The following is a 15,700-nucleotide window of genomic DNA, read 5'->3' as shown; positions in this document are numbered from 1 at the left end:
AAATCTGGGGATGACATAGTCGCAGTTCGCCGATGATCTCAAGGTACGACAGGGCCTATAGGGTTGGACCAGGTTTTGAAGGTATAAAGGGGCAGAACCCTGCTTTATTTTGAAAATGTAGCATAAAGCTTTAAATTTAATTCGACTCGAGATCTTCAACCAGTGGAGATCTCGAAGGGCCTGCGCAGCTGAAGACCTCCTCGGGATGTTGCAGAGGAGACGGGCCGAAGAATTTTGTATAACCTGTAGTTTCCCCACAGTGGCAGCATCTGCACCAAGATAGAGAACATTTCCGTAGTCCAGGCGAGATGTTACTAAAGCCTGGACTACTGTTCTTTGCGTGGCAAGGGGCAACATCCAGAGAATTTTTTGGAGCCATCTTAAGGTGGTAAAACAGATGGCCGCCACCTTGGTGGCTTGTTGCCTCATGGACAGTCTGTCATCGATAAGAAAACCCAGGTTACGTACCACCTGGACTGGAAGAGGAGTAGGACCCATGGTACTAGGCCAATGTTGAGGGCCCCAAAGATCCTTCTGCTTCCCCAAGATGATGATCTCGGTTTTATCACCGTTAAGCTTGAGGAGATGCTTCTGCATCCACTCAGCCACAAGTGACAAACCAGTTTTCAGACCAGACACATTGCCATCTTCGGCACTGGAGAGGGAAAAAACGATTTGAGTATCATCGGCGTACGAAACAATACTCAGCCCGGCTTCCTCTGCGATGGTAGCAAGAGGTTTGATGTAGATATTAAAAAGCAACGGGCTGAGAATGGACCCCTGGGGGACACCATACGCCGAAGAACAAATCGTAGATGCAGCATTCTGAGAAAAAACTTGGAATGTGCGCTCACTTAAGAAGGAGGCAAACCAAGCAAGTGCAGGGCCAGCTATTCCAAGGGAGCGGAGAGAGTTTAATAAGATGGAATGGGACACGGTATCGAACGCTGCGCTCAGATCCAGAAGGATGAGAGCAGAAGTTTCACCGCGATCGATACCGTGCCGAAGTCTCTCCGTCACCCCTAGTAGTGCGGTCTCAGTTGAATAGTTGGCCCGAAAACCGGACTGGGATGGATGTAAAAAGCCCTGATTTTCAGTAAACACAGTAAGCTGCGTGTTGACATGCCTCTCCAGTATCTTTGAGAAGATGGGCAATAAAGAAATAGGTCTGAAATTGGAGAGGTTAGAAGTATCCGCACCAGCCTTTTTTAGGAGTGGGATCACCATCGCATGCTTCCAGTCTTGCGGCACACGAGACTCACTTAAGGAAGTATTCAGGAGTCTCATAAGAGGGCGCCGGCACTCAAGATCAAACAACTTTAGAATTTTTGCAGGCACCGGATCACGCGGTGAACCAGATCTCACACTGTTCAAGCAGGCAAAAAACGAGTCATCGTCAAACAGGAGCCAATTAGTTAACAGTGTCCTTGGGGACAGAGGGGCGGTCGTAATCACACACCCCGGTTGAGACTGAGTAGCTGTATTAGAGGTACTCATGGAGTTGTTAATACGCTCAACTTTAGCTATAAAGAATTCCGCAATGGAGTTACATTGGGCTTCTTCCAAGGCTGGAGGGGTCGGTAAAGTGTCAGCACCTGTCAGTTTTTTGACCACTGCAAAAAGGGTGCGAGGGCAATTCTGGGCTTGCGACACGATTTTTGTCGTGTAAGTAGCTCTCGCCTCTTTGCACCTAGAGTGGTAACCCTTCAATGCTTCTTTGTAAACGATCTTCCGAGAAGCAGAATAGGTGCGTCTCCATTTCCTTTCCAAGACCTTACAATTGGTCCTCAAAACCTTCAAATCGGGAGAGAACCATGGGGCCGGACACCGATGAGATTTGGATAGTCTCGGAGTAGGGGGGAGTACAATATTTACGGCATTCGTGAGCCAAGATGCGACTGCCGAGTTCAAATCTGTAAGAGGGGCTTCGTCATCCGAGGGACGAGTGTCAAAGAGATACTGATTGAATTTTAAAATATCTAATTTACCCCATCTATGGACTAATTCGCCCTTACCCTGTCTATTCAAGATAGGCAATTTAATGTCAGATAGGGCGAAATGGACTGCAAAATGATCAGTCCAGTCCAGAGGACGAGCACTCTGTGAGCAGTCAAAGGAAAGATTGGAAAGAATCGGATCCAATTGGTGCCCCGCAGAGTGAGTAGGACCCGAGTTGCGTAGCATCAGACTCAACACCTCAAGATCGTTTAAAAAACTTTTACTAATGGCGCAAGAAGTGTCATCAAGATGTAAATTTAAATTGCCAAGAATGGTAAAGTTTGCAGCTTTGAGAAGCAGAGGGGCTATAGAATTGGTGAGCGCAGATGTCCAGGTGTGAGCATTCCCAGGAGGGCGGTAAATTAAGAGGCCAGATAGAGTAAATTGAGGGTTAATGGCAAGTTTAAAAAGCGCCGCCTCACATCCAGGAAGAGGAAAAGTTTCAAGCTTGCAGACATAGCAAGATTTGAAAATTATTGCTATACCCCCTCCTTTACCAGAGTCACGGTCCTGTCTCAAGATGACATAATTGTTGGGGACAGCACACGCAATATCCAGTCCAGAGCTGGCATGTAGCCAGGTTTCCGTTAGAAACAAGGCGTCGGGTTGCTCAGTGACTAAGAAATCAAAAATATTTGACTTGTGCTTGGGTAGGGACCGGCAATTAATATTCCAGAACTGGAGCACAGGGTGTTTAACAGGAAGTACCTTGGTCCTTCTTCGACCACGCGAATGGACCGATTTCATGGCCCTACAAGTGGACATTTTACCCGTACGGAATTTACAACCTCCACAGATGAAATTGTGGATCGGTAGAACACAACATGAGCATATATCATAGGAGGGAGGGTGTAAAGATCGCAAATACTCACCAGTATAGGTTCTTATAGGCACAGCCGGAAGTGCAGATGTAGACATTACAGCGAAAAAACCGAGTCCCTATGCCCAGTCGGGCCCGGTCTGGCGCGGACGGGCGCACGCGAGGACACGCCCGCTGCGCGATCCCGCTGCGCTAAGGGAGGAGCTTTAAATAGGCGTTCACACGCAGGCTCATGCGCACTAACGCGCTGGCGGATGGAAGCGCCTCACCCCACTCCAAGATGGCGGCCAGAGAAAGGCTCCTACCCCAGGATCGAACCCGCCAAAACGGCGGTGCGGGGGCCAATTTATCGTGCGAGTAAGAGGGCAGATTTAAAACAAGGTTGAGGAACCCAAAATGAACAAAATATTAAACAAGTAAGTTTTAAAATATCAATTTACAGCATGCGCGCAAAAGCGCTATCGCAGCGATCAGCGATCAGCTACCTAATCAGGGGAAGAATGTCCACAGGGACTCGCCCTAAATAGGCGTTCACACGCAGGCTCATGCGCACTAACGCGCTGGCGGATGGAAGCGCCTCACCCCACTCACCCCACTCCAAGATGGCGGCCAGAGAAAGGCTCCTACCCCAGGATCGAACCCGCCAAAACGGCGGTGCGGGGGCCAATTTATCGTGCGAGTAAGAGGGCAGATTTAAAACAAGGTTGAGGAACCCAAAATGAACAAAATATTAAACAAGTAAGTTTTAAAATATCAATTTACAGCATGCGCGCAAAAGCGCTATCGCAGCGATCAGCGATCAGCTACCTAATCCTAGGATCCTAATAGGATATTAGACACGGCTATAGCTCGAACTGCTGAACGGAATTGCACCAAATTTGGCAAAAAGGTAGTGTTTGGTTAAGAAAGCACCCTTTTTATAAATGGTGTAAATCTGTTCAGCAGTTGCTGAGAAAATAAAAAAACTAAAGTTTCGATATATAGAGGCACGGAGGATCCGCGCACCCTCCCGGGCATGAGATTTATTCTAATTGGCTGTCAACACTGCAAACCAGGAAGTGTTGGCAGTCATCTTGTGCCTCTACCAAACAAGGCACAAGAAAACAGGGTAATAAATGCAAAAAACAAGAAAAGGGGGCAGGGTAGTAACACCCTGACCCTCTAGACCTGCTCAGGGGGTCTCACAAGGACCCCCAGGGCCAACAAAGTGCATTAGTACTTTTCATTCCTTTGCTGCCTTCTTTACACCTCGTTTCCTTTGGTGTTAACCACAATTTTTTGCCTCTCTTATCTAAAGTGCTAGTGACAAAATATTTTTCTTTTTTCTTCAAGTGCTAGTGCTTTTCCTGTTTCTAATACAAAGTGTTTTTGTCTAGAAAGTGCTAGTGCATATGTCCTTGATTCTAAAAATGGCTCTCTTGAATGCACAGGTTCTACAGCATATAGACATGTGAACAAATCCTCATCCTGATTTAATCCATTAGGCTCTTTGCTGTCTGCAATGCAACTGTAGGGCATTAAGGCAGGATCACTCTGATGTTTCTTTTCAAAGTGCCTAGCTACAGATAGCTCCGATCCTTGTTACTTATAGCTCTCCTGTGTTGCAGGATCCTTTTATGAGCTGGCAATGTGGTACTGCCTACATATGTTTTTTCACACAGGCACTTTAAATTGTATACTCCAAAACTTGATTTGCAGGTTAAAAACCCTCTTATCTTTACAGTTTTATTAAAAACTGTTTTAAAATTCAAAAGATTTTCCCCATGCTGGGAGGCTATACATTTTAAAGATTTTCTAAAACCTTCTCTTTGTTGCAACCAGGTTTGGGTTCCAGTATTCTCACAGTATTCACTTCTCACCATATGATCTCTCGAAGATTTGGATGTTTTATTTCGTGGTACTTTTTTACCTGCGATTCTATTAAAGGGTTAACCTAATAAAGTGCCAGTGCTTTTTTTAAATTAACGTTTAAAATTATACGTTTTTGCTCCAGTAGAGCTGTCTTGTACCCTTAAAATTCTCAAGGGTTTGAAATCGGGCTCGCCCGCTGATCGGTGTGCAGCTAGGCTTTTAGCCTCAGCTGCGGACATTATTAATCCAGAAGTAAACAATATTGTTAATACTTCCTTGTTGGAGGCCCGGCTGCCAGCCACCAAGAAACAGGCAAAAATTCTCCCTCTTTTAAAAAAGCCTTCACTAGATCCCTTGTCCCCTGGAAACTACTGCCCAATCTCACTTTTGCAAAGTTTGGCTAAAGTTTGTGAGAAGGTGGTCACGAGACAACTCACTGACTATGTGGAAGGCGCTGGGTGGTTGCACCCTGTGCAGTCTTGCTTTCGAGCCTCCTACAGCACAGAGTCTGCTCTGGTGGAGGTATCGGAGGCTATCCGGGAGTGTTTGGATGCCCGCGGGAGGGCAGCTTTGATTATGCTGGACCTCTCGGCAGCATTCAATATGGTGCCTCACTCCCTTCTTCTTTCCTGCCTCTCGGAGATCGGCATTGCTGGTTTTGCTTTAGGTTGACTTACCTCCTTCCTGGCTGACCAGTCACAGCAGGTCTGGCTTCCACCTTGCGCCTCTGTACCTCAGCCAGTTTCCACTGGTGTCCCACAAGATGCGTCCCTTAGCCCCCTCCTCTTTAACATCTATGTCACCCCATTGATATACTTAGCGGAGGAGCTTTGGGCTAGGGTGATTGCCTACGCAGATGACACTCAGGATGGGGATGATGTTGTGGTCTCCTCTGTCAACATTGCCTATTCTCGGTCTTTCACTGGCTGGCTCAGGCCCAGCTGAAGTGTAATGAGGAGAAATCCGACATACTTCTTTATGGCAAAGCCGCGACCAATTTCAAGGAGCTACTGTGGCCTGCAGTGTTTCCCTTGCCATGCTTGTTGGGCATCGCTGTAAAGAATCTGGGTGTATGGTTTGAGGAGAACTTAACCTTTGCAAACTAGAACAAGAAGTTGGAGGTTCCTGCTTTGGCATTTTAAAAATGCTAAGAAAGTTTCTCCCTCTTCTTCCAAAGGCTGCAAAGGAAACCATAGTTCGGGCTTTGATCCTTTCCCGCCTGGACTACACTCGCTAATGCGCTGTATGTTGGGACCCCTGGCTATCAGTTGAACAAGCTTCAGGTATTGCATAACTCTGCGGCCCGCCTCTTGTTGGACCTCCCCAGAAGGAGTAGTGTGCGCCTTCATCTGCGCTACCTGCATCGGCTTCCTATGGAGGTGCGGATTAAATTTAAAATCCTGTTGATTGCCCATAGTGCCCTATATGGCTGGGGGCTCAGTTATCTACAAAAGAGGTTGTCCTTTTATGTCCCTGCGAGACAGCTGCGTTCCTCCTCCCAAATACTGGGCATTGGCATTGGCTCTTCGCAGCATCCAAGATTCCCGTACCTTTAAGAAAAAGCTGAAAACTTTCGTGTTTTAAACTCTGGCACATGATCCTCTCAGGTTTCGCGCTGGGATACTCTCTGGAGTAGCCGAGTGCGCTACAAATGCATATTAACAATAACAATAACAATAACCTCACTTACTGTTGTTTTGTGTTGTATTTTGTTATGACTTGTCATCTCCTTTTCCACAATTTCATAATCTTTCACAGTGCTACACATTCTTCCTACCCTATAAAACCCTCCAAACGGAATACTCCTAATAAGAGGTGTTGGGTGTGAGCTGGCCGCATGTAGTATCGTATTTACAGCCGTAGGCTTTATAAAAACCATAGTTTCCAACTTGTCTCCTCTCACCGACACTATTACATCCATAAAGTCTATAGTATTCCTGCTATAGTGCCCTACAACATTCAAATTCAACATATTCTTGTTCAGGTCATTGATGAATAGATCCACATCCGTTTCTGTGCCCTGTCACAACACAAAAACGTCATCTATAAACCTTAGCCAGATTAAAATATTTCCTGTCCACTGTTCCAGTTCCGGACTTCCGAACACCTGCTCCTCCCACCAGCCAAGATGTAAAATCACATAGCTGGGGGTGAAGCAGGTGCCCATAGACGTTCCTTGTTCCTGTTGGAACAATTCATTACCAAACATGAAAATATTCTTAGTAAGGCACCATTCCATCCTTTCTAATAACATGGCGTTGTGGCTTGAAAATCTCATTGGCTTTGTTTTCAAGAAGTGTTGCATAGCCCTCAAACTATCTATATGCCTTATACTAGTAGAGTGTTTAGATATCTAAAGTAACCAATACCATGTTATCATCCCATTTCATATCATAGATGTGTTTGAGGAAATCAGCAGAATCTCTGTAAAAGGGGCATGTTTTTACAGTAGGACTAAGAAAGAAATCAAAATATTTAGAAGTGTTCTCCAATACACTGTTAAAGGATGAGATTATCGGTCTTCCAGGTGAATAAAAAATGTCTTTATTAACCTTTGGTATCCTATAAAACACCGGAGTCACTGGATTTCTTGTTTAATAAATGTGTACTCATCCCAGCTCTGTAAATTCTTTTCCTTCCATTCTTTAAGTTTCTCAGAAAATATATCAATTACTTTTCCATATTCTATTGGTGTTATTCTTTTATACCATTCTATGTTATTAAGTTGTTTTAACGCTACCTTTTTGTAGAGGTTTCTCCCCCAGAGAACAACATTCCCTCCTTTGTCAGAGGGTTTCACCAGTATTCCTATGTCCTTTTTTTTTCCAGAACTTTATGAATTTGTATTTATTTGGGGTCAGTTTTCCTTCTTTGATCCTCCATATTTTGGTACAAAGTCTGCAGATCTCCTATTATGTTCTCAGAAAATATGTCTAGATTGTCCCTCATCCTTTGAGGTATAAATCTAGACCTTGGATGAAAGGGCAAGCAATCACTACTATTCAGGGTTAATGTTGTTACTTTGCCTGTTGGTTCTACTTCAGCAACCTATTCATTTTGTTGACAATCTTTCTTGTTTTTATTTAATAGAGCCCACATATCTTCTAGAATAGGAATGTACGATACAGTTAGACTATTTTGATTCTTTAGGGCATAGTGGCCAATTCTGATATTTGTGGGGATCAGGGGTGTTTAATTGCCAAACAAATTTATAAAGGTCCATCCTACTGTTAGCATAATTACATTTATTTTTATGACAATAAAATAGTAATAATTCCAGCACCGCTTTATCCTTGTCCGTTAGTTCAACACAGCTTAAGTTGATGATCGTGTTACTATGTTTTACTTTTTCCCCTTCTGTTTCACATTGGAGCGCATAGTTTCCTCCTTGTGCTCCTCGATATCCTTGTCCTCCTCGTCTCTGCTTTCTCTTCTTCTTCCTCTTGGTCTTCCCCAACCCCTCATTATCTGATGGTCTGACCTCTGATCCGTTTGTAATAAACAGAGCTCATCTGTCACAGTAAGTTTAGTTCTACTCCTTTTCTTGTGGGGTCCTCTTGCTCAACCTCAGAGCCAGTGTCTGAACTGATTTTACTTTGTGAAGTTTCCTGGCTCGTGGTGTTGCTGTTCTCGATGTGCCTCCTTACTGTATCGAAACATTTCACGAACGTATATATACGTCCATTTTCATAGTCTAAGCGGTTTCTTAAAAATGTGGTTGCCTTCCTATCTTTAATTAGTTTTTCATATTTCTCCAGCCTACCCTTCATATCGTTCTTGAACTTGGTTATTCTTGTTTGGTTTCCTTCTTTCTCCAAGATTTCATTTAAATCTTTGATTTTCTTAATAATTTCATCTCTTTCTAACTCTGCATATTTTAATAGTATTTTAATCATATTTCTGCACTATTATGTGCCCACTCCCTTAGGAGACCTGGATTGGGGTTTTCATAGGTAGGCGTGATCATAATTCTTAGTCCTCTTGGGACTCTGCCCACTTGTATATATTGTATGAGGGAGGCAACCTCCCAGCAACGGGGGTAATTTCCAACCGACCCATTATGATTTGGTTGGTCGGAAATTAATCAAAATGGGCTTTCCAAATGGCTACTGAATAGGCACGGGGCCAGTAATCCCAAGGGCGTCTCTTTCCGAACGAGGGATTATGATGTTGAATTCCTACAGCCTTTCTGTGCTGGCCTTTCCAACACAGAAAGGCTTTGGGAAGTTGATTTTGGGGGCCCCCAGTAGGGCCCCCATGATTTGAAGGACTCCGGATTACAGCTGAGGGACACCTCTGCTCTTTACAATGAGAGCATGCATTCTGGTCAGAATGCATGCCCCCATTGTAAACATCCTGTTTGCTTGTTTTTGAGACCATCAACAGGAGGTTGGTCGCTCCCAGTTCCAAATCGATTTGGGCCCCCTAGTAAAGTATATGCATGAAAATGAAAAGACATTACAATTTAAAAACACATATATGACACATATGAAATATGCTATTAGGTGAAAAACCCTTACAAACACTGACATAATGGGAATCAAACAAAGAAATAAGGCAAGAAAAGGAAAACATGGAGAAAAATACACACATTTGGCCACACATAATAACAATTAGTAAAACAAGAGAAACAACAATAATGCTACATATTTCCTAAAACAATAGAAAGAAATATATTTACAAATGGGTTTATGTGTTTACAAAAGGTGCAAAACACATTAGCAAAAGCAAAAACAACATCTAGGTTTAGTGACACATTCAAAAGTACACCTTACCAGCCTCCACTCCAACAGGGATACCTTTCAAGCCTTCAGGATGTAGGATCTGTAAGGCCTTCTCCTCCCAGGGGAAACGTTGTAAGGGTGGCTGGGAGAACTACCACCAGGCCTCTGAGCCTCAAGGTGACACTCAGAGGCCAGAGAACGCACTCTTCCCCTCAGTTCATTCCACCTTTTCCTTATTTCCTCCTTTCTGCGCAGGTTGTTTGCTACAGCATTCAGTTTGTCAACTATTGCCTTTTCCGAGTTATAGTTGTATTTTGTTCTTGGGCTCCATCATTTGCAGCTCTACTCTAATAATTTCATCCACCATGACTGACAACTGTTCCTCGGTAAAATGTGAATTTCTCTTACCTGCCATTAATAGATAACAAACTTAAATTAATTTAATAATCCACAAGATAATATTTAAAAAAAGAGAAAATAAACAAGAAATAGAGAAAGCAAATAAAAACACCTGACTTCAATGAAAAAAGTGCTCAGGGACAATGCTGTGCTGCAGTGGAATGGCAAAGGCATGGTTTAAAATAGAGTGTGTTTTATAGTGTGGTATGCAGGTGAAAACAATTAGCTAAAACACAGGTGTGTGATCCATCCATTCAAAAGCCACAAGAATAGTACAATGTTGAACTCATCCTGTGACAGAATCACTGAGTCAGCAACCCACTAATAGGACAATGCCAGCACAACTGTGAAATCTAAATATGCTCAGCGCAATCCTGCCACCCTGACGGTGAGGGAGTCATGTTAGCCAGCAGAGGAGTCTGGCGCGTCGACAGCGGTGAGCCATTTACACTATGAAAATCACTCTGTCAAAGCAAAAGGCAGATCAGCAAGCCCAAATATGGTGGGCAGGAATCCAGCAGCACAACGCAGTACTTGTAAACACCACCACGGAGTGATGACGGGAATCTTGCCAAGATCTAAATCAAGCCCTGAGTCCCTTTTTTGGAGCTCAAAATCTTCTAGCAGGGCAAGCTTGGAAGCTCTATCAGACGCGGTCCTTCACAAAATTAAATCAAACTCCTTTTCTTTGAGGTCCCCTTGAAGCTCAGGAGATCATGGAAGTCCCAAAAAGTAACTAAAGGCCCAATATCTCAGACTTTCTGGAGCATTTCCTTCTGGTCACTTCTAAGGCTCCCAGAACCCTAGGGACTGAACTTAGTTGCAACCAGCAGGATTTAGTCCAGGGCCAATTGCTACTGGACACTTGGTTATTCCAGGAAATAGGCCCCTTGCACCATATGTCACTGTAGCTGTGCAGCAGGCCAGCCAACTGGCCCTCTGAGTCTACTTCCAAGGGGCATGATTTAGACATTGTTGGATGGGAATTTACATCATCAGGATGATGGAGTAAAGTACTCCATTGCCCTGAGAGAGTACCCAACTGACAGAGATTTAGGTGTCTGCCATGCCAGCAGACAATTGTTGCATTTACAGGAACTGGTGTCACAGGAGTTCCTGTAAAACCATTGAAAGTTTGATGGGTGGCTGAATCCACATGACATAGCCATACATCAAACATTCAATATTCTATTTATTTTTAAAAACAAAATCCCAATCCAGGATTGTATTTTTCAAAATAAAAAATTAATAAAATAAACCCCTCGCCATAGAAGGCTTAGGGTTCATTTTGCAGTTTTAACTGCCTGTTACCACAAGGTTTTACCTGGTGATCACGAAAAGTGAAAGCTGGCCAAGTGTTTGCACATTCTAAATGGATGGTAAACACTTGGCCAGGCTCTGACAACCCTTAATATGTTGGGCCTTCAGAGGTATATGTAGGCAATAGAGTAGTCTCTGTTGTCCACATACTGAAGTTCCAACAGACTCTAAATGAGTCTAAATAAAGCCCTAAGTCTGGAGTGTAAGTAGAAGCAGGCCAAGCCCTTCAGGTTTCCTTATAGATCAATGACAGCATATCCAGAACTTGTGTTCTTTACCAGGCCCAGATATGTTCAGGTGAGCTCTAGATGCGGTGCCGTTTTATAGAATTGGCAATCCAAAGGGCAGGAGTGCATCCTGGACACTTCCTAACCAATTACAATAAAGGTTGTAGGAGGAATCCTTCCCACATTTTTAGCACATCTTATTTGTCTTACTGCAAACTACCCACAGTGCACTATTCAGATGCAAATCTAATATGACAGCACCCTTCTGCCCATTGGAGCATTAGCAAAAGCAAAAACAACATCTAGGTTTAGTGACACATTCAAAAGTACACCTTACCAGCCTCCACTCCAACAGGGATACCTTTCAAGCCTTCAGGATGTAGGATCTGTAAGGCCTTCTCCTCCCAGGGGAAACGTTGTAAGGGTGGCTGGGAGAACTACCACCAGGCCTCTGAGCCTCAAGGTGACACTCAGAGGCCAGAGAACGCACTCTTCCCCTCAGTTCATTCCACCTTTTCCTTATTTCCTCCTTTCTGCGCAGGTTGTTTGCTACAGCATTCAGTTTGTCAACTATTGCCTTTTCCGAGTTATAGTTGTATTTTGTTCTTGGGCTCCATCATTTGCAGCTCTACTCTAATAATTTCATCCACCATGACTGACAACTGTTCCTCGGTAAAATGTGAATTTCTCTTCTCTTTTCTCTTATAGTCTACTTCCAAGGGGCATGATTTAGACATTGTTGGATGGGAATTTACATCATCAGGATGATGGAGTAAAGTACTCCATTGCCCTGAGAGAGTACCCAACTGACAGAGATTTAGGTGTCTGCCATGCCAGCAGACAATTGTTGCATTTACAGGAACTGGTGTCACAGGAGTTCCTGTAAAACCATTGAAAGTTTGATGGGTGGCTGAATCCACATGACATAGCCATACATCAAACATTCAATATTCTATTTATTTTTAAAAACAAAATCCCAATCCAGGATTGTATTTTTCAAAATAAAAAATTAATAAAATAAACCCCTCGCCATAGAAGGCTTAGGGTTCATTTTGCAGTTTTAACTGCCTGTTACCACAAGGTTTTACCTGGTGATCACGAAAAGTGAAAGCTGGCCAAGTGTTTGCACATTCTAAATGGATGGTAAACACTTGGCCAGGCTCTGACAACCCTTAATATGTTGGGCCTTCAGAGGTATATGTAGGCAATAGAGTAGTCTCTGTTGTCCACATACTGAAGTTCCAACAGACTCTAAATGAGTCTAAATAAAGCCCTAAGTCTGGAGTGTAAGTAGAAGCAGGCCAAGCCCTTCAGGTTTCCTTATAGATCAATGACAGCATATCCAGAACTTGTGTTCTTTACCAGGCCCAGATATGTTCAGGTGAGCTCTAGATGCGGTGCCGTTTTATAGAATTGGCAATCCAAAGGGCAGGAGTGCATCCTGGACACTTCCTAACCAATTACAATAAAGGTTGTAGGAGGAATCCTTCCCACATTTTTAGCACATCTTATTTGTCTTACTGCAAACTACCCACAGTGCACTATTCAGATGCAAATCTAATATGACAGCACCCTTCTGCCCATTGGAGCATGGTGGAATTCCAATAAAGGTGTGTTTAGGAAAGTGAGCAGTCCTGTGCTCCCCAACTGCACAAAACTGGTTCTGGGATCAGGTTTTCATCCAAATAGGCACCTGTAAAGCTAGCTACAGATGACACAGGCAACAAAGGCTTCTCTTCCTCAGGTCTCAATCTGGCCGCCTTAAAGTTAAACAAGTTCCTGTATCCTGCCCTGTTGCCCTTCCGAAAACTGAGAGGTGTCACATACGTTACATCCAGATCTTCATTCTAAACTGCCTAAGCCAACAGTTCTGCTCTAGGACCAGTTTTCACACATTATTAAGGGGAAACACTGAAAGTACCCAGATGCTGGCACGCTAATGCTTATTAGTCTGCTGGAGGATGAGGCAGACAACATGTAACGTATTAAAAACTACTTTGCCCACATAGTTATTAAAAATGCAACTTCGTTAAATTAAAGATAGTGACTGAATCAGTCCCATAGCTTGTCCTAAACTAAAGATAGCAGAATTGTTATTTCTTTCTGAACTTTAGTTTGTGAAATAGGCACAGCCTAAGCCCTTCATAGTGAAAGTAGCTTTTGGACGCTAGTCACTGTAGGTGCATCCCACCTCAAAATTCTTGCACGTACCAGTTTTAAGGTAGCACTAACTTCAGAGCTACAAGGTCTGGCTAGAAGATGCAAACGTGAGGCTTCACAGGTCTGAATACATGATTCCTTTATCAGCCGAGTGGATGGTATAACATATGCTGTGGTCCACAGTTGACATTTTAACTTCCCATGCCATTGGTACATTTCACACAGCATATACTACAGGATACATACACTGCGAACTCAAAATCAGTACTCAAGTGTGCAGAGTTAAAAAAATCATTAAGAGCAGTCATCAGAAACATTATCTTTTTTAAAAGGGGAGCACCGTAGTAAGTGAGGGTATTGTACATACAGTATAAACATATTCTTCCTGTTCTGAGGACCCACCAATGGATTTGGGTTTTGGAGTGAAAGCACCTTTTGTCTGCAATCTCTGCTGGATCATCCACCTTTGGAATGTTAGCATTATTTTGAAAAAAATCAAGTTTAGCGCAGTATTTTGCAAATGTGTGGTGCTTGAGGGAGGATGGCCAGCACAATTGTGTTTTCTTTTTTGCATTATATTTTTTGGTTGCTGGATGTTCATTTAGAGCAAGCCTGTTTTGGAGTAAGGGATAATACAATAAGAACAAACAACATGCATGGATGGTTGGATAGTGAAAACCTGGAGTATATATATTGCCTCCTTTTCCACAATTGCTTTTTGTACAGATTTTTGATTATATTGCAGCATTTTGCTGTTTGATGCATATTCCATTATTGGCCGCTGATGTAGTTTTGAATGCAGTTTTCTCACTCTCAGCTACTGTACTATAGGTATTTTTGTAATATGTTAGTGGTTTGTGGATGGCCTTGATGTCATGGAAAATTCAGGTCATTTTTACTTTGCATTTCGACTTGTTGTCTCAGGCATAGAGGTGGCTGTATGTATTATTTGCCATTCAGGTAAGTGTGTTTTCTAATGTAATTAATGGAGTGTAAGGGGTTTTAGGGTTTATGAATGGATATGGGTAAGATAGAGTTTAATAAGGGGTAGTAAGGTGGTAGTCAAGAGTTTCTATGGTTAAGTTATGTTATGTTACCAATAGTTGGTTGGTAAATTGGAATGTCTGGCCTTAAGTTTCGTGCAAAATTCAAGGAGAGAATAAGAGGCTCTGATGTTGAGTGGGAGGCTGTTCCACACTTTAAGAGAAAGCTTATCCTCCTGATCTGGGTCTGTGTATGCAGGGGATATGTGTGAGTAGGAGTCTCGCAGTCAGAGAAATCTGTGTGGTTGGTAGTAAGAGATAGGACTGCTCAGGTAGGTGGAGCCTGAACATTGTAGTGCCTTTAATATGTGTGTAAGGAGTTTGATTTTTTTGTTTTGTTAAGCCGATAAACAATAAAAGAAGAAGACAAAGCTGCTCATCTAGATGGGTTGCATAGCTTTGATTTTTTCATCTATCTATGTTGAGGAGTTCCAATTGAGTGAGTTTGTTTATTGAGAGCCAGTGTAGTCCAGGCATAGCTAAGGGTATGGGGTTGTAAGGTTTGTTAGGGTTCCGGAATGGTTAAGAGTAGGGTAGGGGATAGTAAGGAGTTAATTGGGTTCAAGAATGGTTAAGGGCATGGTGCTGTTAGGGTTTTTAACGTTCAGGGTTTGGAGATGGGTAATGGTAGGGGCAGTAAGTGGTAGTATGTTATTTAAGGCTTTGGTGATAGGTAAGGGTAAGGGGCAGTAAGAGGCTATAAGGACTCAGGGAAATGTAAGTTTATGGGTTATTATTTATAAAAGAGTGTATTTTAGGGGGTTCCCTCCTACAAATATAAATAAATAAAAATATGATGTTTTCACCTAACTATAATGTCAGTTTAACCTTTCATTTTGTCAATGGATTTCTAAGGCCTTATGAATGCCTAACTATTATTGTCACTTTAACCTTTGGTTTTTCCGGCGACTTTCTGTCAATATATAAAATGCAAATCTATTGATTTTGTCAATAAACATTTAAATAAGGCATTTACAGTCAAAACAGCATGCGTCACTCTGTTTGCTATAGTTGCCCTAAGTGGGAAGGGTATGCCCAAATGTGTGTCCCATGCTCACTGTGCCACTGAATTCAAGGTGGCCTGGCTGATGATTGCTGATAACCTGAAACCGGTACCGGATGTTTCTTTTCCAGTCCAGGGAGGTTGGCAGTTTGGGC

The sequence above is a fragment of the Lissotriton helveticus genome, chromosome 1_2 (genome assembly GCF_964261635.1).
Source record: "Lissotriton helveticus chromosome 1_2, aLisHel1.1, whole genome shotgun sequence".
Classification (NCBI taxonomy): domain Eukaryota; kingdom Metazoa; phylum Chordata; class Amphibia; order Caudata; family Salamandridae; genus Lissotriton; species Lissotriton helveticus.
This window is presented reverse-complemented; position numbering follows the sequence as displayed.